Source organism: Neolamprologus multifasciatus, chromosome 12 (assembly GCF_963576455.1).
Source record: "Neolamprologus multifasciatus chromosome 12, fNeoMul1.2, whole genome shotgun sequence".
In the NCBI taxonomy this organism is placed as follows: Eukaryota; Metazoa; Chordata; class Actinopteri; order Cichliformes; family Cichlidae; genus Neolamprologus; species Neolamprologus multifasciatus.
The window spans coordinates 21,925,330-21,946,573 of NC_140450.1; the positions used below are offsets into that span (position 1 = coordinate 21,925,330).

A 21,244-nucleotide genomic window follows, 5' to 3' on the forward strand; every position below is an offset into this window, starting at 1 on the left:
AAATTATAGGAAAAACTTGAACCCCACAGTGAAGGAATACGATGAGTCTATTGTGGTTTCGGTCCACTTGTCCCCTTGGAGTGAAGGGTCACTGCAAATCAATACAAAGTTGTTCTGAGTGATCACCTTTATCCTGTGATGACACATTTCTATTCTGATGGAAGTAGAAGGTCAGTGCCTCTATCCATAGGGCAGTAGGGGTCACTGACTGGTTAGATATGTATGGAAATGATGTCAATCATATGCTATGAGCAGATCCTAACCCAGCTGACCACCTATGGGAGATTTTGGTGTGTGTTTGACTGCATTCTCCACCATCTCTATCATTATGTCTGTGAAGGTTCTCAGTCAGTACGGGATATCATTATCCAAACACCAGATGAGGAATTATCTTTGGGAACAATGGCTTTCCTTAGAGTTCCAGAGACTTGTGGACTCACTACCAAGGCGCTGTGAAGCTGCTCTGGTTTCACATGGTGGCCTTACACCTTACAGAGATACTTTATATTGTTTTCTCCTTTCATTTGTCACCTGTCTGTTTTTGTTTCAGGAGCTGGTATCAGCTCCAGTAGATGGTGTAATGGTGACTGTACTTATTGACTGTACTCATACCTCAGAGTGAGTCAGATAAATGAACGTTTCACCTCCGTCACTACTTCACTGCTGATGTCATATTGGATTCTAGACTGTAGGTGACAACCAAGTAATAACTCCTCTATCTCCCCACCTCAATCTCTCACTTTCTTTTGCTCACTTGCTTGCTCCCTTCTACCTAGAAAGCATACTTCCATTTCTGAGTTATCTGTCTCTCTCTGTCTGCCTCTCCAGTTCCTCTCTGTCTCTCACTTCTTGCCCCTGCTCTCATCCATATGATGTGTGATATGTATCATTGGTTAAGACTACTCCAGGCCGGCATGTTGACATTCCCCCGTGCCTCTTCATCTCTCCCCGCAGAGCTGAGTGCTGTTGAGTTGTGTTGATTAATGATATTGATCGCTCCACACACGGCTTGACTTACAGTGAATGAGAGAGGGAGCAAGAGACAGAAAGTGAGAGCAGAAGAGAGAGAGAGAGAGAAATTGGGAGAAAAAAATAACTCACTCAATCTCGATACAATTTTTTTCCCCTACAAGCTCTGTTTCCATGGAAACCATACCATAGGGACAGTCAGAGACAGTATAGATACGAAGAAAAGGTGAAGGGGGGGAAAAAAACAAAAACACAAAAGTCTGACTTGATTTTAAGGGTACAAGTTCATTTAACTATAGATGCCTACTGCAATGTTGTTCTTTATATATGTGTATATATATATATATATATATATGCAATGAACAATGAGAAAAAATGTGAAGGCGTGATCAGAATATGTGACAACACATCAATGGCACTAAATCCAGGTTGCCAATAATCTGTTAAAGGCAGTCTCCTTGACACCTAATAAGTCATGTCAATAGCAAAGAGGAAGTGTCAATACCTTTTTAGGTGTAGAGAATCTTGCTGCTATAGTGTCATTCACTTAAATGATATAGATAAGACTGACTAGGTGCTGTATCAGGAGAAATTTGCTATCTTACTTCTCACTGGCCAGTTTCCAATTTTTCGTATTGAAGGCAATATCGTTTAATGTTTTATACCCATTAGTCAGATAATTAATGTTGTCATGCATTTGGTTACTTAAAGGTTATTTGTTATGAAACCATTGGGCATCTGATACTAGCAGTGGGAATTTCCCCCGTGATGCTAACTAATGGAGCTTCCTCTGTTCCAGTCCTAAGAGGACACATGGGGAGAGTCATACCACAACTATGGTGGGGTTTGCAGGCTCCCATGAAAGCTTAAATCCCAGAGAAATGTATTAAGGCACTGGTATGAGGTCTGTGTGTATGTGTGTTTATTATGGTGTGTCAGTACGGGACAGGATGCAGAGTGTGTGAACCAGGGCATGTCTCACTGAATCATCTGGCGTACAGGAAGAGGGGAAAAATAATAAGTACAAGGGGACACATGAGTATGCAACATTTTGTCATCATTCTGTGTGGGGGGTTATACGTGAGGGGTTAAAGAAAACCAGAATCTGAGTTGTGTGCTTTTCCTCTCAAATCAGCAGGCATTTCCACATATGCTATGTGCAAACAAATATAACCAGGTGCCCACTGTCATTTTGCTGTGCAGGTCATAACCTTCCTATAATGTGTCATCATAGGAACCAAAAACAGGAAAGGGGGACAGTGATGCCACAACATTACATGAGCAAATGAACAGTGTTTACTGAACGCTTTTGAGTTCGGATAAAAGTTTAAAAAAAACTGACCATTCGCACATTTGAGCATGCGATACTCAAAGAGTCTGTGTGGAAGCTAAATTCTTCCATCATATATTTGTTTATGCATTTTTTTGTCAAGTCTGAGTACATTTTTGGTGTGTGGGTTTTTTTTTTAGATATGTGTATTTGCTGCTCATGCTCACTACTGTCTGGCCTTTTCTTGTTCCCCCAGCTGTCCTAACACTGGTCTGTGTTGACAGTAAACACAGCTGCAGGTCATAGAGGCCCCGCTCTGGTCGAACACGGGGCTCTGAAGGCCAACGGGGTAGAGAGCATACAGGGAGCATGAATGCAGGAAAGGGAAGGTATAACTAGTGGGGGAATGCTCTTCTTTGGCAAGGCACAGTGTACTACATAAGTGGTCCAGCATGTGTTTTTTTTTTTGATCACAGTGAGAGGCAAACTGAAGGAGACACAGTGGAAAGGAGTGGGACAGTAAAGCAGAAGACCTGTTACTCCAAAAAGTGAAGAAAGGGATGATGAGAACGATGGAAAATGGCAGAAAAGGGGGATTGGCTGATTCCAGGCATCAATGACAGCTCTGATTGGGATGTGAGATGAAAAGTACGGAAAGGGGTAAAAATAGTTCAGACAAGAAAGAATGAGGTAAAATATTGCCAAGGTCCTGCCCTTGGTATTAAACATTAAAATGCCGTCTACATCCTGGAGGTCAGAATCAGAACAGCTAATGACAGCAAACACTAGTGACCTGAGTCCAGGTGTGTCATTAAATCACAATACGACCAGGCATCTACTTTTAGAGAACTTTTCCATAATTGTGGATTTGATGTATCTTTAAGATCAATATCTCATGATAAATCTATGTCGATGTTATTAACAGATTGCATTAGCATTGCCTTCAGACGCACCATTAGGGGTCTACGACCTTTGTATGCATGATTGATAGATTGTCTTAGCCCGTCTACGTGTCGTGGCCTTGGCTGTAAGAAGCACGTTGTTTTGGTAACCTACCAATCGCTATATATACACTCCCTGTTAGGGCCTTTGCGCATCCAAAAGACAAAGATGTGTGGGTGATATACAGACAAACACAGTCACACGCATATAACCCACAACCCTACTGCAATTTATATTTACGCCAACACACACGTGCACGCCCGCACACACTAGAACCAAAAAAACCTCCATCTGACATGTTCTTTTCCGGCCCCTAAGGACAGATCAGGCACAGCTGTGACTTGGGAGGTCATGAAGCTCGGAGGGGTCAGACTGAGCAGACTCTGAGAGAGCCCAGTGCAGGGTCACAGGTCACTCCCAGCAGCCCTAGCGGTGTGAAAGGTCATGGGTCAGAGTCTCACCATGATGCGTCGGCTGGGTAGGGTTTCAAAAGGCGGCTGGGGCCAGTGAGAAGCACAGATTTATAGATACTGAGCTGAGCCCCAGTCCTCAGCCCAAGGTAATTACACAGAATATGAGCATGCCCGTTGAGGCTTGGCCGCCATATTTCATTTCCACCCTGAGCCCCTGTAGACTGAAATAATACATGAGATAGCCAGGGAGAGATGAGAGGCGAGACCAGGGGGCAGAGAGGCAAAGAAAGGAAGATCCACTGATGCAAGGTAAGAAAAGACAGAAAGTGATGTATAGAGAGAGAAAAGGAGAGTAAATGAGTGAAGGGATGTTAGAACAAGTTATTCACTCTCACATTTTGTTAAGAGCGAAGTAAACTCAGAGTGAGAGAAGCGGTGAGCACCAGACCAAGTAAAGGCAAAGGGTCATATTTGTTACTAAACAAAACTCCATTCTTAGCAACAAGACCTTTGACGTCAAATTCCAGTAAGACATGGAGAAGGTCACAGGGATCATCCCTGGGGAACGGCGTGAGTCAGAGTGACACGGAGCACGGACAGCAGGGAGTGACGGCCTCGCGAGAGGAGAGGAACATAGGAACAGATGGAGCGAGGGGTGGGGGGAGTGAAAGAAAAGAAGAGCCCAGAAATTAGATTAGTTTAAAAAGTGAAGTTGTAATGCAGCAGGCTTGATATCCTGCTCAGAGCAGTTTCCCGTGAGAACCTGATCAGGCCACCGCAGGCTCATTGGGACGGTCTAAACATATTTACCCCTTGTTGGAAGGTACAAATTAAATCACGCTCCTCCACAAAGAGGAGATGTTTTCCCCTTCTGTTCTGATGTCATGGTAGTGGGGTGGTATAGAGTGGGGGTCGGCCCTCTCTGGCCTGCATGCATTTATCTTAGAGGCAATTTATCTTCCAGTAAGACCCCCCCCCCACACACACACACACACACACACACACTCTTCTTGTTTTCTAGATCCTTCTATTCCTTTTTGCAAACACTGTTTCAAAGTCTTTGACAAACACTGACAATGAAATTCAAGAACAAGTCAAAGCTCCGTCCTGTTCTCACCACCAACTCCATCATCATCCGTCTGTCCCTCTGTTTTCTCTCATCTTCCCTCCCTCCCCTGCACCCCCTTTCGGTTTTTATCCGATGTTATTTGAAAAGAGTACATTGTGTTGAACAATTGGACGTGCCCATCCTTTTGTTCCTCCCCTAACAATGCCATAGCAGGTTTCATTGGAGATCATTACAGTAATTGCCTCATAATTGCATCGACTTTAGCCTTGGCTGCAGCCCATTCTCTGAGTGCATACAGGCCCAGTCACAGACTCTGTGATGCACAGCAGTGTGTGACCTTAGACCGTGAAGCGGGTCGGTCTCTGTCACTTAGCCTTTGGCCAGCCTGGCAGCATTCTTGCCCATGGAGAAAGAGGGGGAAAAAAATCTCCCTCTTTTTGTCCCTGAGTACAACTTGTTTTATTTTCTCTTACATGCCACACTTCCCCTGTCATTTTATCTTTTAGCTCATTGCTCTTGCTCATTTCTCCCTCACTTGCTGTGTTTCTATCTCATGTTGCTGGATCATAAATGTTTCCAGATAGGATTTTGAAGGACAGTACAGGGAGGCCTTCACCCTCCGCCCTCTCATCTTGTATTTATAGAAAGCAGCATCTGCTTCCAATGTTGCTGTTTTTTTATGAAGGGAGAGAAAGTGTTTGATGACTCAACCAAGCATTTAAATTAAGGTTCATACAGCTTCAGGAGTTAGAAAGAAAGTTGAGTTTATTGTGTGTGTTTTCACAAATGCACGGTACAAAACACTTAAAGCAGCCTCATGCCCTTTCCCTGAGCGCTTATCAAGCCCTACCCTAACTCTCCCTCTGAGACAAGCTAAACCACTACTGTGACATGCAACAGAAAAAGAAGAAAAAAAAATCCTAGAGTCATGCAAACACACAATAACTCAATCCATTATTTACGAGTGAACTCATTCAGAAAGGAAGCATATGTAATCTACTCATCCATGCTGAGAAGATGCTGAGAGGAGGAGGAGTGGAAGTGAAGGAGAAGTGGGGTGTGTTCAGGGACAAGGCAGGCGGCCAGCTGAGAACGAATTTTGTTTCTGTTACTAACTCCCCAAAGAGAGGTGGGAACCAGTAAACAAACAGAGTGAGAAAGTGTTTCCTTCTTTAATGACAAAGGGAGAGGCTGAGAGAAAGGCAGGGAAGGAGGGAAGCATGGCTAGGAGCTGGCGCAGTGTGTCAGCTGTCAGCCTTTGTGTTTGTTTCTGTGTGTGTGTGTGTGCGTGTGTGTGTGTGTGTGCGCGTGTGTGCGTGTGTGTGTGCATGCCCTCTGCCCTGTTTGTATGCAGGCCAGCAGTCTACACAAAGGCACACAGGAGGCATACACGCAGATGGGTAAACAAAGCCATTGTTTGCTATTTTGTATTTTATTATTGGGAGAGATTAGTTGTTATTGATTATTCTCAGTCAGGGCCAAGAAGAGTGGTGGCAAGTTCTACATGTTCCCATCAGACCCCATATCTTCATGCACTCACTCACACACACGCACACAAACACACACACTCTTCCACAAGTCTCATTCCTCCACCGTACCCCACTTCCATTGAGGCTGTCACGCCCTTGTCAGTTCCTGTCACAGTGTGTCTACCTGAAGTATGCAGATGAGGCCTTTGTGGTCCCCTGTCGCTGCCTGGATGCCCATTCTTTCGGGCTCAGGTCTATTATGGCCTGAGCCTGGGGCGGGTCTCCACACATACACAGAGCACTCCTGGGGTCATAGCCTTTCAACCTCAGGGGCTCGACTTCTGCCACCACAGCCTGACAAATCACCCCACGACACACACACAAAAAAAGCGCCAGGGCCCCAGTGTGAGTGGGGCCCAGTTCCAAACAACTCCTCGAGTCTCCGCTCTGTTACAAGCAATGCCAGTGAGCTACTATTGCTTTGCTCCCATTGGATTTGGACAAAGGGGAGGAAAGAAGATGAGGGGAAAGAGAGTCTGTAAAAAAAAAGAGAGAGAGAGCGAGAGAGAGAGAGAGAAAGAGAGAGAGAGAGAGAGAGAGAGAGAGTGGACCAACAGGGAGGGATGGGAAGAGAGAAAAAGACGAGAGGAAGAAAGAGACATTTGGGTTCTTTCATTTGGTGGACTATGATAAATGGCCTGGCCTTTAGCCGTTCTGTGCTCCCCCAGCACTCTCTCTGGGCCTCCCCTGACAAGAGGGTCTTTCAGGGAGAACGGACCCCACAAATATTGCTCTTTGTCCCAGACGAAGCTTAGTCAAGACCCCAATGCTCTGACTTTAATCAAGTAAAATCAGCAATGCAAGGGTCTTCTTTTATGTGTGAGAGTCAATCACTTTGTGTGTGTGTGCGTGTGTGTATCTCTGTCTGTGTGTTTGAGGTGCAACAGAGAATAGACAGGATGGGGAGAAGTCTGGGAGGACTAAAGAAAAGTCAGCACACTACATTACACTGGCACGTCTCCCCATTACTCCTTTAAAGACATTCAGAGCTTTGCCTTAGGGGAACGTGGGTAGATTTGGGGGAAGGATGAATTCAAATAGACCCTAAAGGCACATAACAAACTGAGTCAGCGATCAAAACTATTTCTGAAGTTCACCTCTAACAAGGCGAGGTCTTAGTGACAAAAAGTGAGGGGGGTAATCATTTTCCCGTACTAAATGTTAAATGAACAAGTGCATGTCTGTTTCAAAGCCTTGTAGCTAGTTATTGAGCTCTTATTGTTCTGCAACCAGTAGTTATATTACAATTATATTTGTTAAGTTTACCGTGAATAATATTTGTGGCCAAAATAATATTTCTACTGTATCGGCGCATCTTACTAATCCTGCAAGAGCATTCGCAGAGTGTTACAATCAAATTAATGAACTGCAAAAGCTGATTAGCAAGGTTGACAAAAACCATCTGAAAAAAGGCAACAATGAACACCTTTAGTGTCATAGATGGAAGTTTACGGTGGATTAATTGTTTATGAAGTTAGCCCACTGGCAACGAGGGTGCACAGGGCAGAATTACACAGTTGATGAAATCAGTGATGGGGACTCGAACAGAGGAAGCCGGGCTGCAGTGAAGCTCTGCTACGAGTTTATTTTTGCAACAGTGGCACGATACTGTCGGATGGGTGTGTGACTGTGCCTGTAGGTGTGTGTATAAAAGATTGTGTAAGAAAAAGCATGTGAGGCAAATTGAGTGTTTTGGGGATTGTATGGAGTCGTGGGTGGAGAGTGTAGGTTATGGAGCTTTTTGCCTTTTGTCAACCCTTAACATTCATTTCTAAGCCCTTCTTTGCCTTTTACACTTCCTCTTCCATCAGTGTCACTCGCCTTGTGTCTTCTTTTTGCCTGTGGCCATTCTTGAGCGCTGGATCAAGGTTTAAACTTAGATCACCTCCTTGGTTTTTGAATCAAAGCAGCATATACTGCATGCACTTCATATGTGTGCTTGGGTGCGTGCGGATTTCTGCATACATATAGACGAATCCATATATGTGAGTGTTCATGCACATATCTACATTTGTGTGATGAGGGCAAATCTCAGTGCCACACAGTGCCACGGTGCCATAATCTCCGCCCTTGCCCAGTGGCCCAGATTTAATCCAGGCTTTGATCCACCCCCTAATCTGAGTTTACAGGCTCTGGGCCGAGGGTGGGTGCTTCACTCTGCCTGCCAGCTAGATTCTGCTTGCTTCTTTCCTTTCTCCCTTGTCTGTCTGCTTCCTTGCTGCCCCCCCACTGAGGAGCTGGCAATTGAAATCAGCTTTAGAGTTGCTTAATACAGAAGCGGGCAGAATTAGGCCCTTTAATGCCTGTCATGGTCGAAGATTATATCAATGGCTCTTTTTGTCACTGCCACATTGGTGTCAATGGAGAAGCGGCGAGACTGCCAGAACGAGACAAAGGATACATTTTTAGATTCACATGTAGTTTATCCAGTCTCTCGCTGCACACAAAACATACACTCACACGTGCACACACTTATACATCTATAAGCATGTGCACGCACACACACACACACACACACAACATACACATAATGCTCAGACAAATACAAGCTCTAAACATATGTTGCTTGTTTGAGGTAAACTGTAGTTTCACCAGGGTATCGAGTGATGTACATCTTGTGATTGTAAAATCAGCTTCAGTGGCAACCTCTTTTGAAGTGGGGTGTGGTTTATTCGTTCAGGGTCAAACACATACGTAGTCTGTATTGGAACCAAAAGCCAGAGCCTTGGCTGCGCTTTAATGCTACAGTGAGTTTGATTTACTGCCCATCTGCAACTGCACAAACACTCTTTGACTAAATGAATAAGAAGCAGGAGACATACTGTCGTTAACCAATTTACCAGTTTGTGTAAACAAGCCCATGGGTGATTTGAACGGGGTCTTCCTAAAGTAACAGTTTACAACACAGGGCATTAAAAATAATTAGCCTTAACACAATAAATATGGAGGAATGTCAGAGCCGCAAGAGTTAGTGTAGAGTTAGAGTTAGCTGAGTTGGCTCAGTGTGCTGCTCTGTTTTGGCTGCTACCAACTGACATTAACTGAGGTGGCTGTGGCTTCTGTGGTAGAGCGGGTTGTTTACCAATCAGGAGGTCATTGGATCAATGCCCGGCTCCTCTAGTCTGGATGTAGACGTATTATTGAGCAAGATACTGAGCTCTGAGCCCCTCCGATGCATCCGTCAGTGTTTGTTTGTGTGAATGATAGATGAATGAGTGTGTCAGAGAAATTGGGGGAGTGAAATTTGCGGTAGAAACTGCTTTGAGTGCTCAGATTGAGTAGAAAGTACCGATCCATTTAACTAAGATTGAGGAAAAACTCAACCTTACCAATGTAATTGGCTGTATGACACTGTTACATGAAATCTTATACATCTGAGTGAGGAAGCATATCGAAGTTGTCGGGTTAAGCAGTATATCAGCTGATGAAATACACACACAGGCCAGGACAGAGAGCACCAAAACACAACTATGTAATTAGTGAGCACAAGTGGGCAGAGAAAACACTATTGGTTCATATAATGTTTTTTTTTATATGTGTAAAAATGGTCAGGCTATGAATAGATACATGGTTAGGTAATGCATTTTATTAGCCTAACTTAATGGTGTTAGCCTATAGCCTACGAAAAATATATTTAAAATGTTAAGGCCCGCTATGGTGCTGCCCTTTCTGTACACATACATACATATATACTGTAGCACTGTTGATCGCAGCAGAGTAAAGGTCATACTTTTTCACTTGACATGAAATTACTGTTCTGTGTTTTATTTTGAAAGTAGAGAGAATGGCCGCAGCAGAGAAAGAAAAGCTGAGCGAGTTGGAAGACGACATTTGTAAACAAGTCATGGTTTGTCACAGAAAATCTCTTCTGCATTTGTACAAACCAAAGTAAGTCCACTTCTCGGCAATGAGAACACAGCACCACAGTGTACTGTATCTGTACTCTTACTTGTCATACTCATCATGTCAGTGCTTGCTTCCTTTTTTTTTTCTCCCCGGTCCTCTGAATACAACGACATCCCACACATGTACATTTCAGTGTGGGACACAGACAGGTGCAGGAACATACTGAATGATCCAACACACGAACACAACCCTAGAGAATGTGAGATGTCGTCCACAGTATCGTCATGAGTTATTTGTCTTGCTTATTGGCAGAGGTTGACCAATTAACACCCCAGTGCAAGGTCCAGATCACTGGCTCGGTGGCGGAGTGTGAAATGTGCCATAAATCTAGGGCATGGCACACAGCACATAAGGGTAGCAGAAGACTGGCACAGGGTTCCTCTCACTTGGGTGAAGAGCAAAGCAGGGTTCACGGGGTCTGGAAAACTGATCCAATTAAATGCTGCCTCACGATATTCTTTGCCCTCTGCCGGAGGGCAAAGAATATCGTGAGAGCAGCTTTGTGTTCACATTATGAGCACCACTGCGTGTTTTTGTGTGAAACAACATGATAAATCTAATTTCACAAGATCACAAACACCTTAAGGTAGTTTTGACCCTTAACGCCCTTCGGGCTTCAGATCAGAGTGGCATGATTCCCGAGCCTAGTTCTAGTTTGTTTCATGTGAGTGATGAGCCTTAGATCCGTGAATGGGTTCTCAGACAAGTGTCCTCAAACAATCACTTACTAGATAGCAGAGGGAGGTCAAGGGGTCACTGGTTCCTCTTGTTACTCCCTGATAAGAGATTCATTAGTTTAGGATTATCTACAGGTAGGTGCAGAATGGAGAGTTCAAAAGGTTAAAGAGAAGTGAAAGGTCACTCAGGGAAAATTTGGGCAGTCTTTTGTATTGTGATCCATTTGGTGCCATGTTGTTCTCTGTTTGTTTAGTGTTGATTTTTTTTCCTTCTTTTTCTTTATCATGATCTTGCCACACATTGACTGAATTCTTGAAATAAAATAGTATTACTGAAGCCTCTTGCAGTTAGCATGGTCATCTACCAATTGACATCTCAGCTGCTCAACCTTGACTTAAACACAACCGATGTTTGACCTCCAAGTCAGTTTAAAAGCAGATGGATCATTGTTTAATAAGCTGGGCATCCCCCCAACTTACATGGCAGTAAAAATAGGAGGCCCAGACTCTCTTCACTAAAACCTCTAAGCATCACATCATTGCCACTTAGTAATATGATGCTGAATGTGGATGTGTCACTGTGCCCGAAAGGATTCTGTAGGGTGTGAAGGTTGCCTATAATGCCAACGACACCTCATTCTAAGCCACGCCTCTAAACTTGCTTGACTTGTGGAGGTCTTTTGAGAGGGGTTGACCCAGGTCCCCACCTCTTCCTCCTCCTTTTCAGTGGAATAAGAATTTTGTCTAAATTACTTGGCATGGAAAGGATGTAAATTAACGCTGGGGGTTGTTGTGCTCAAATCCAGCCAAGGTCAGGGATCCAGCTGTCAGCTCATGTTTGGGACTAATCGTTTATGTGCCTGCACCACTCTCTGCTCGCTCCCTCATTCTTTCTGTGTCTGTCACACACCTCTCGCTTTAACTCAGTGCCCTACCTTTTTCCACTCACTCTTTTTTTTCATCTGTCCAATTCATCTCTCATCCATTTCATCCTTCATATTTCACATCCTTAAACACAGTCCTTTTTAAAAGGAGAGCGATCAGCCCGTGGTGTCATTAGTCCTTTTGCACCACAGCTGAAACGAATTCATCAAGAAACAAATTTACATGTGTTTACATTTAATACGGTGATACTTTTTTGTGTGTTACCATGAAAGAGCATACATATCTTTACATTGAATCATTCTGCAAAATGTGAGATTAACCCCGACAAAAGAAAGGTAAACTAGTTCTAACTGAACAGCTCAGATGTTAAATACATATCAGATATATTTGGAAAAAAACACATTTAACGCCTTATATACCTTTTGTCATTTACATCCTTCAAACAGTTTAATTCCATCCTGGCTTTAGACTGGCATTACCATGGCCATGGCCATTGCCTTCTCACTGGTCTGTGCAAGCCATGCCCTGCCACTTAAAAAAGTGGCAGGTTGCAGAGTTCAAGTCCTTCAGAATGTGAATTGAAACAGCTGCCCCTAATCACTAGCACAAGCTGGGCTTAAGGGCCTCTCAGTTTCACCCCTCATCTGCCTGGAATTTTGAATTTCCTGAGGAGAGATCAAATGGCAGCCCGAGTCAGTGAGACCTTTGATATACGGACACCCATCTCGCGAGGGCCTTCTGCATCGGGATTTACGCTTGACAACACACTTGGTGTCACCTCCTCTCCCGGCGGAGGCTCTGAGACCCCTGGAAACATTGGGCCCCTTTGACAGCTCAGCAGAGCCTACTCCCAATCCTCCCGGAGTGACCAGCAGTTATTTATTAAATTTGTTGTGCCCACCATGGTATGGTTTCAGTAGGCCACTTAGTTTTGGATTGCACTCTGGATTTTTCAATTATGTGGTTCATTTCACCTGCTTGTGTTCCTTTACCCCCCAGGATCAAGGGCACCAGAGATCACATTTAATTATTTCAAAACAAGAAGTCTTAACTGGGCCCTGCAGATCTATAACATTGTGCTTCCTTATCTATTGTTTCATCGCTACCACTTCCAATAAGCAGTGTTTAGAGCTTTAAAAAAACAAAACTGAGAATCTCCTTCCTCTGTGTCCGATCACCCCATTACTCATGTCAATAAGGAAATTTGTCTCACTAACAGGAGGGTAAATAAAAGGGCAGAATATGGGATTTCCAGAATTCCCTGCTACTCGGGTCTCATATGGACCACATTAGTGAACACTTTGATTGACAGGTACTGTTATGTATAGCCAGAGGGAGAAGCAAAGACAGATAGATTATATCCCAGGTAATAAGTGCGGGAGGTCTGCAGCATGCTGTCTGGAATGGTTGTGGCCTATGGATTAGAGAAAGTTAGTGTCTTTATGTGTAACATGTTTGTGCATAGACTGCTTATCTAAGGAGATGCAATAAACATTTGGACAGCTGTACATTTTTTTTGTTCTGCTGGCTCATTTGCTCCAGCACATCCAAGTGAAAAAAAAAAAGGATTTATACTAATACATTAGCATTGAAGGTGTCATCTTTAATATATTTAGAACTACATATATACATATAGAAAGAAGTCTGTGAGGACTATGTGACCTTTGTAATGCATAGTGTTCTGTTTGATAGGGTTGAACAATACTATAAATGGACACTTGGCTGCTGTTTGTTTCTTTTGTTACTTTTTACACAAAATAGCTCACACAGAGTTGACTCTCTGTCAGGTGTCACTGTTTGTAGAAGAGGTGTAAACATCCAAGTGAGGAAGATGATAAAGAATCTAAAACGGGGTGGGGGCAGCTGTTAGTTTTAAGAGTTAGAGTGGGTCATCTGCCAGTCAGAAGGTCAGTGGTTGGACTCCTGGCTCCTCCAACCAACATGTCAAAGTGTCCTTCTTCAAGATACTGAAAAACAAGGTGACTCACATGCATCTGTCGGAGTGTGAATGTGTGAAGGTTAAAAGTGCTTGGTGTTTAAGCATATTAAAAAGCACTTGTATCAATATGTGTGAGGCTGAGGTTTGTAGTACGAAAGTGCTGTGAGTGCTCAGACTGAGTAGAAAAGCGTTATTGTACCGGCCCATTTAAAACAAGAAAAATCCACAAGAAAGAAACAGAACAGTTTGCTCATGTAGTAGATCTTGCAGACATATACAAGAGTGTTCTGTTTGCTCACATTCAACCAAAAGGAGAAAAAAAATAATTGGATGACAGTTCGGTATTCAGCAAGATCAGCAATCAAAGAGCTCAAGCCAAAGAGCTTCTCTGGATGGAGACGTGGAAATATTCTGACTGGCAGTCAGACCCTACAACAAAAAAAGAGACGAATGTCTTTAAAATATTAAACATGATCATTTTGTTTAACTACGTGTGTCTATCCAAAGCACTACATTTTATTGTTTAACGGTTCCTTCTATATTTACTGAAACCTACCCAAATTAAGTTTCAGACTTTGACATAGCTGGAGTATTCATTATTTTATATCAAACAAAAGCACACGGAGAACAAAAAACATTGTAATTGTCCAGTATATAATTATATACCCTTAATTATATAATTTTATACTTAAGGGTTTCATGTGTGTGGAAGGGATCCTTACAAGACCCTTTCTTTAACAGCACTCCATATTTCCACTTTGTAGCATTGCTACAGGAATATCAAGCATATCCAATGAACTTAAACTTGAGTTTTGTTTGAAGCCTGTACTTTTGCACCTCATAGATGCTCCTGTATGTCCAATGTTTTTACATCACCTAACAAATGTATAGCATTCCAATGAAGCTATCTGATGATGTGACTAATGTTCTAATAGTGGTTGTCCATTATTTATTATAGGCTTTGGATTTCCACACCTTACTCACACAAATGGAATGTTAAATCATTTTTAACATATATTTAAGTAATTGTCTTGGTTACCTCTTTGTAGACAACATCTCAACAAGATTATAAAAAAACAATTTTTACATCTAGTAGGTTGTTACCCAAAAAATAATAAAAAAACATGGAAATAAGCACAATTCCTTTGAACTTGTTGAAGTTGAAAAAGAAGATATAAAGAAATCCATTGGCTTGGTAACAAAAGCTTTTGTTGATTTGGTTCATGGGAGCCAAATGTTGCTTTACACAAAATGAAATTGACCTTTCACAATATCTTGAGTAGCACTGAGAGTTTTGTTCTTCAAGAGTTTCTGGTCATTTAAATAATTCATTACTAATAAACGGTAGAGGCTCCACAATGAATCAGCAGGCTGTTTGTATTCTTCTAAAGAACATGGGTGTGGGGTTCAGTGAGAAAATATGTGTGTCGGTGTGTGTGTGTGTGGTGCTAAATTACTTCATAGTTAGATCCACAGGGACAACGGGAATCCTGAGACCCCACTGGACAATAAGAATATATTTTGTGTGGCACACTGGGAGTGTGTTTGTCTTGTCAGGGTGTGGTGGAAGAAATGTTAAGAGAAAACTAAGAAGAAGACCTTGTTATGTTCTGCCATCAGTGCCTTTTTTCAAAACTTTACTTTCCTTCAGCCTACTGATTTCATAAATCAGGGTAATAAAAAGGCCTCGCTTTGAGACGAAACTGGGAGGGGGGGGGGGGGGGCACAGTGACCATTTTCTGACCCTGGAGTGTGGGAGCCCACCTGACCTTAATAGTAGGGTTCAAACGGTCAATTGCAGGTCACTGGCAGGGGGGGTGTTGTGGTCTGGCTCCAAGAGTTTGACTAGGTGCCAGGAGCTGTAGATTATAGAGCTTATGTACAGCATGTGTGAAGTCTAGAGGGGATATACTCTTCAATCCTCAATTAATGTTTATAGTGAATGACCTAGAGATTTCTTACTGGTAAACAGTGCTCTCTTTCCTCAGATTTCTCCATATAAACATCACCTGTCAGGGACATGCTCATAGTATCCAACTTTGCACACATCATGTCCACATCCACAGTCTGTCCCTATTCCTACTGTATGATTGTTTCTCTCTCTCCCTCCGTCTCATCCTCTTTCTTTTATCTCTGTTATCATCCTATCTTTCTTGCCATTCATCTGTCTCTCCTGTCTTAGCTACCAAGCTGGCTATCTATCCTTCTAATGAGCTCGATGGACTCCTCTAAAGAGTTGTCAAACACTCCTCACACAGCCATCACTTTTACTGGGCTGAAGCTAAGGCATAAACAGCAGCGCGCATGTGGGAACCTGCTGGAAAAAAAGAACAAGGGAGTGAGTATAGATTAACAGACTTAGCACTAAAATATGTCTTTGATAAACAGGTTACAAGTGGGATCTCCATTGAGTTACGAGTGAGTAAATCCTGTGTTCTAAGCAGTCAAACCTTCAGTTAAATAATAATGTCCCTATCAAAACAAATCTAAAAACCAATTAAAGTTGCTGCAGTTGTTATCTTTGCTAGCTGGTTTGCTAGGTAAAAAAAAGAGCCATTTTTGTTCAGCAGAGGTCTCTGTTTCCAGTTGATACAATCAAATGTGTACATAGAAGCTAAATCTAATTACATGTGGTCACACAAAATACGTTTAAGATACTGCTGGAATCTATCTGAGCTGTATCTAGAAACATTTTTTCTTTTTACTTCAAGAGTTCACTTTTTGTACTGGAATGGCAGAGACTGACAGATGTTAAGAATCATCAAACATGTGGCTTCCAGTCAGACAGAAAGACATTTTAATTGTAAGCAGTGGATGAGAAACTATGGAGAGCTTTTACTTCCATCTCTCCCTAATTTCCACAACCTCATCCTTCTTGAGTCCAACATTTGAACATCACTCACAGTGTCTGTAGAAGGTGAGTGCCTAGTTCATCAGAAACACCTTCCCTGGCCCCAAACCTGACCCGTTCTCTCCTGGGGTCGAGATAACGGGCTGCAGGGCTGGATGAGAAATATACCGGAGACATTGTGTGTCTGTGTGTGCATGTGCCTGCTCAGCTGTATTTGGAATATATGTTTCAGCGTGTGTAATGTGTATGACTACCCTGTCAGAAGGGACCAGTGGAGGTTACACAAACACAGAGGAGGGTTATTTATACTTCCACGAAATTATAGTGGTTTCTGTCAGATCTGGCCCACTCTAGCTTGATCTGGCTTGGTCTTGGTCTAGTCCTAACCTATTTCCAGCCCACACAGAGACAGTGATTCACAGAGAAGCAGAATTGTGCTAATATGGCTGTCAGTGACAACCCCAGTGGCTAAACTCTGTCAGTCTACAGCTCTGAGCCCACCTCCACAGATGGTCCAGCAGTACTTAAGAATTCACCCCCAGGGTTTTACTGCTCTGTTGTATGGAGGGCTGTGACTGCACAGGGAGCATGTGGTTTAGATATGGGAACAGCATCCTCCAAAAGCTCTCAAGGCCTGGCACAATAAGATGTCTCCACCCCCTGTGAAAGACAAGACAAGTGGGCATGACCTCTTTTATGACAGGACAGCCTACCAGTTGAGGAAGATGAAGATGGTGATATGTTCTAAACATTGCCTTTTGCATAACACAGCTAAATATTATCCATTTTAAGCTTCTAATTTTTTAAAATACTTTTCACTCTCTTTTACCGGCTCTGGGTTGTATAACATGCTAATGTAACCTCGGTTTCCATGTACTTAGTAAGTCATCTAGTCAAACTGTCAGGCAAACAGCCAGCCAGGGGATGGTGATTTACTGCCCTGCATCCTGAGAAAGAAAACCTGCTGTTACCTCTCATTCAGACAGTCACCCTTTCAGTATATAAATCCACAAATCAGCATTTACCCCACCCACACTTACTTATATTGATCTCCCGGCTGAAAAACTGAAAGTATTGCAGAGTACGTTAGGCCTTCAAAAAAGAGAGAAAGAGGCTGTTTGCATTAATATGTGTATAGGGAGTGGGTGTTATAACTCCCCGAGGCATCGCACCCTTCTAAGAAAACTGAACATATCCAGTGACAGTCTCATTTTGCTTTGTTTTACACTGGTGACTCAGAAGTAACAACGTTTGAGATGTACTAGTCCCTGAGGTCAAAGCACGCACTCACTGTGCATACATGTCATGCATGTGTGCATGACTTGTAGTAAGTGTAATAATGTATATTGGTGAAGAAAGCGATGAACTTCGTACGCGTCATAAGTAAACAAACAGGAAGGAAAGGAGGGAAACACCCCTAAATGTATCTGTCCTTGCAGGTCCCTTGCTCAAATTCCACTGATACAAATTTAATCAGACATAATCTGCTTATCAACCTCCTGGGGCACTGATCAGCCTAAAGTGCTTAATGGAATGCAGGAACCCATAAGATGCTGTCACTCGAAAGCATAAGGTGGGCTGTTACTGAGGTTTTTTTAATACTATAATAACCGGACTGAGGCCAGATTTTTGGGGAGAACCAAAGGGTGTACCATTTATTCTCACTCCCTTGGCCCGACCTCTGTGCCTCTCTTCCACTCTCTTTTAATTTAAGAGAGCAAGCTAACATTTAGTTAGCTTGCTCAGAACTGATCTGGATTTGGATTGTAGTTTTGTATGCATAATGTTAGCAAGCTTACAGATAACCAGCTAGCTGTTACTTTGAATCTTTAGTCGTTTTCTACTGTTGTCAGTGAGATGTTCAGTTTCCCAGGCAGAGCTTCCTCTGGAGTTTAGATAAATTACTTGTGCAAGTTTACCCACATCATGTCCACTAATGCACCTCCATACCATGACTATTGGCTTTTGAACTCTGCATAGCGTAACAACCACAATGGACCACGTTCATGAAGGCCACATGAAGTTTGGAGGTCAGTAGTGATTGACTCTGCAGAAAGTTGGCGAACTCTGTGTGCCGTGCACCTCAGCATCCACTGACCCTGCTGTGTGATTTTACATGGCCTACCACTTTGTGGCTGAGTTGCTGTCATTCCCAATTACCTCCACATTGTAATACCACTGACAGTTGACTGTGGAATATTTAGTAACAAGGAAATTTCACGACTGGACTTATTCCACAGGTGGCACCCTATCACGGGACCCCGCTGGAATTCACTGAACTCCTGAGAGCGACCAGTTCTTTCACAAATGTTTACAGAAGCAGTCTGCGTGCCTAGGTGCTATTTTTTTTCACTGTTTTCAAATACATTTAGAATTTAAATGATTTCCAAATCATTGCATTCATTCTTTTTTCAATATAGCATTTCAGGATTTTGTAGCACCTATAAAAAATTATACAAGTCAGTCGTGTTGTTTGCTATGACTGGGAAGAGCGATAGAATCATCGACTTGATTTTGTAATGGGGGTTAAGAAACATAACCCCAGTTAATGAGAGATGAAGACAAATTTGTTCACAGCAATAAATTTCATTCAAACAAAGCATTTCAGCGAGTATTGTGTGTGCAGTAAAAGGAGAAAAGAAAAACTGTGTGTGCTTTTTGTTCTGTCTCTATCTTATGCTCCTTAATGTATCTGACACCGTGTGATAAGGTGAGTATAATGTTAGATGAGTTCACGGGCCATGTCAGAGCACTTGTCACCTGTGCCATCTTGTGATCATAGATTATCAGATTAATGCTGATGCCTCACGTGGGCCGGTCTCAATTTAATTTGATTGAAGAGATCAGTGAGGTCGCTGCCAAGGTGCAAGTGCTCTGACCTCCACAATGTTTGATTCATTTACACACAATAAAACTGAATTGGCTTTGGCTGCTGCAATTTTTTTATTTTATTTTTTTTAGTGCTCATACTTTCTTGTACCCCTGCAGCTCACTCGGTTTCTGTTGTTGCTTCGTCTTGTCCCACTGCATCCTCTGCCAATCTCTTTTGTATTCTCATTGACCTTTCATTCCCCTCATACATGTCTCCTCTCAAAGGATAGGCCCTTGCGTGGAAGTCCTTCTCATGTTCAATGTGATCAATACAAAGGGCAGAGACCCTGCACACAGAGTATCCCACTGACTGAAAATGAAGGATTAAAGGCTGGAGTGACTATGTGGTGGGTGCGAGTGTGTATCCATGCATGCTGCTTGCATACCTAAATCACATGTGTCTCCATCTGAGACAATGTCATGTTGTTACACTTGCAAATAAATATTTTTGCGATCTTTGAGAGGTAGGCTGAGAAAGCACAGAGTTTATAACCCCAGGCTGTGTCACGGCAAAAGGTCTCTGCAGGTCACACAAATGCACACACTCAGCCACATACTTGCTGCCTTTTAACCTAAGGAGAGGAAAGGGAGGAGAGGGATTAAGAAAGATAGGCGGCACTAGCAGCTGGTTGGTCATTTAGAGAGTCCTATTATCCGGTTGGTGTGGTATTATTAGAAACTTGTACTCATGCAGCACCCTCTCCAAAATAGATGTTTATTTCCCAGACCCTGACTGTCTCTGATGGGTGAAGGTACAAATTGGGACGGCAAAGTGGTGAGAAAAAGGTCAACAGGTGCAGAGGTGATCAATCACATCCAAGAATGGAATGCAATTTTTTTTTTTTGCTGTTGTTGATTGCAGGTTCAACTTATTCAAGATAGAAATTTGGAACACGCCCACTTATTTAAAAAGATAAAACATATTATCAGTTGCACTCGTTAGGAGCCTGTTCAAACTGAAAAACATACAGTATTTTTAGATAGTTAAATAGACTATAGTTTGATGTATTTGTAATAGAAAAAATTCATATCTTCACTCATTAGATATGTATTTTCAATCTTTAGTGTAATTGGAGTAGTTCACATACCTCCAATAAGGTATGTAAATTCACATAGTGGTGCTTTTTATTAATTTTCTTATGTTTAGCCTTACAAGCAGACACAAAGCTTTCAGTAGCCCTAGTTTCTCCAGAAGACTGCCTTGCATTTGCAGTCGAATGTTTCAGACATTATGAAATACTGTAATGATATAATTGTTCTCTACTCCCACCGCCTCTTCACGAGTTCTGTCTCCTCAGAGCTCATTAAAGGTTTGTGAATTGGCCCCCTCTCGCCTGCTGCCTGCCCTCTGTGGTTGTCACTAAGCAGGGGTCCAGCCCTCGCCACTGGGCTTATCACAGGTCAACATGCTGCAAGGACACACACACTTACACTTACACAGACCACAAGCTGGACACCTCTTAGCATAACTCCTCGGTGCTATAGCGCAGACCTTGCCACAGGGGGTCTGGTGTGTCATCGTCTGCATTTACAAACAGATAAACTACAAACACACTGAAACACTCATACCAGCAAACATTCTTTCCCTATCTCTCTACAACTCACACACACACACACATATTTCCCCTTTTGCTTGCCCTCTGTAACCCAACATACACACTCCCGACTCCCACCTCTCTTGTCACCTGACCAGACCAAGGTCAGCTGTCCAGACCTGCAGTTCTTGATGTAAAGGCTTTGACCCAACATGGCCACCTCTGTCTCTCCAGAGAGATTAGCACAAGGCTGGGACAGAGAAACCGAGCTCCATGTGGCTCCATGTTATCCCAGCCACTCTCTATGTCTCTACTCTCACTTCTCATTCTGTCTCAGATAACTCCTCACGTCTGCAGACAGGGGACCAGGATGAGCTGCAAATTGAAT

The 21,244-nt window shown here is 42.8% G+C and overlaps 1 pseudogene across 1 annotated transcript in view; it reads left to right on the top strand.

Moving 5' to 3' along the window:
• Nucleotides 1-21,244, top strand: part of LOC146506958 (uncharacterized) — a 303,858-nt pseudogene that overhangs the window by 218,750 nt on the left and 63,864 nt on the right. The gene's annotated exons all lie outside the window — the stretch shown is intronic.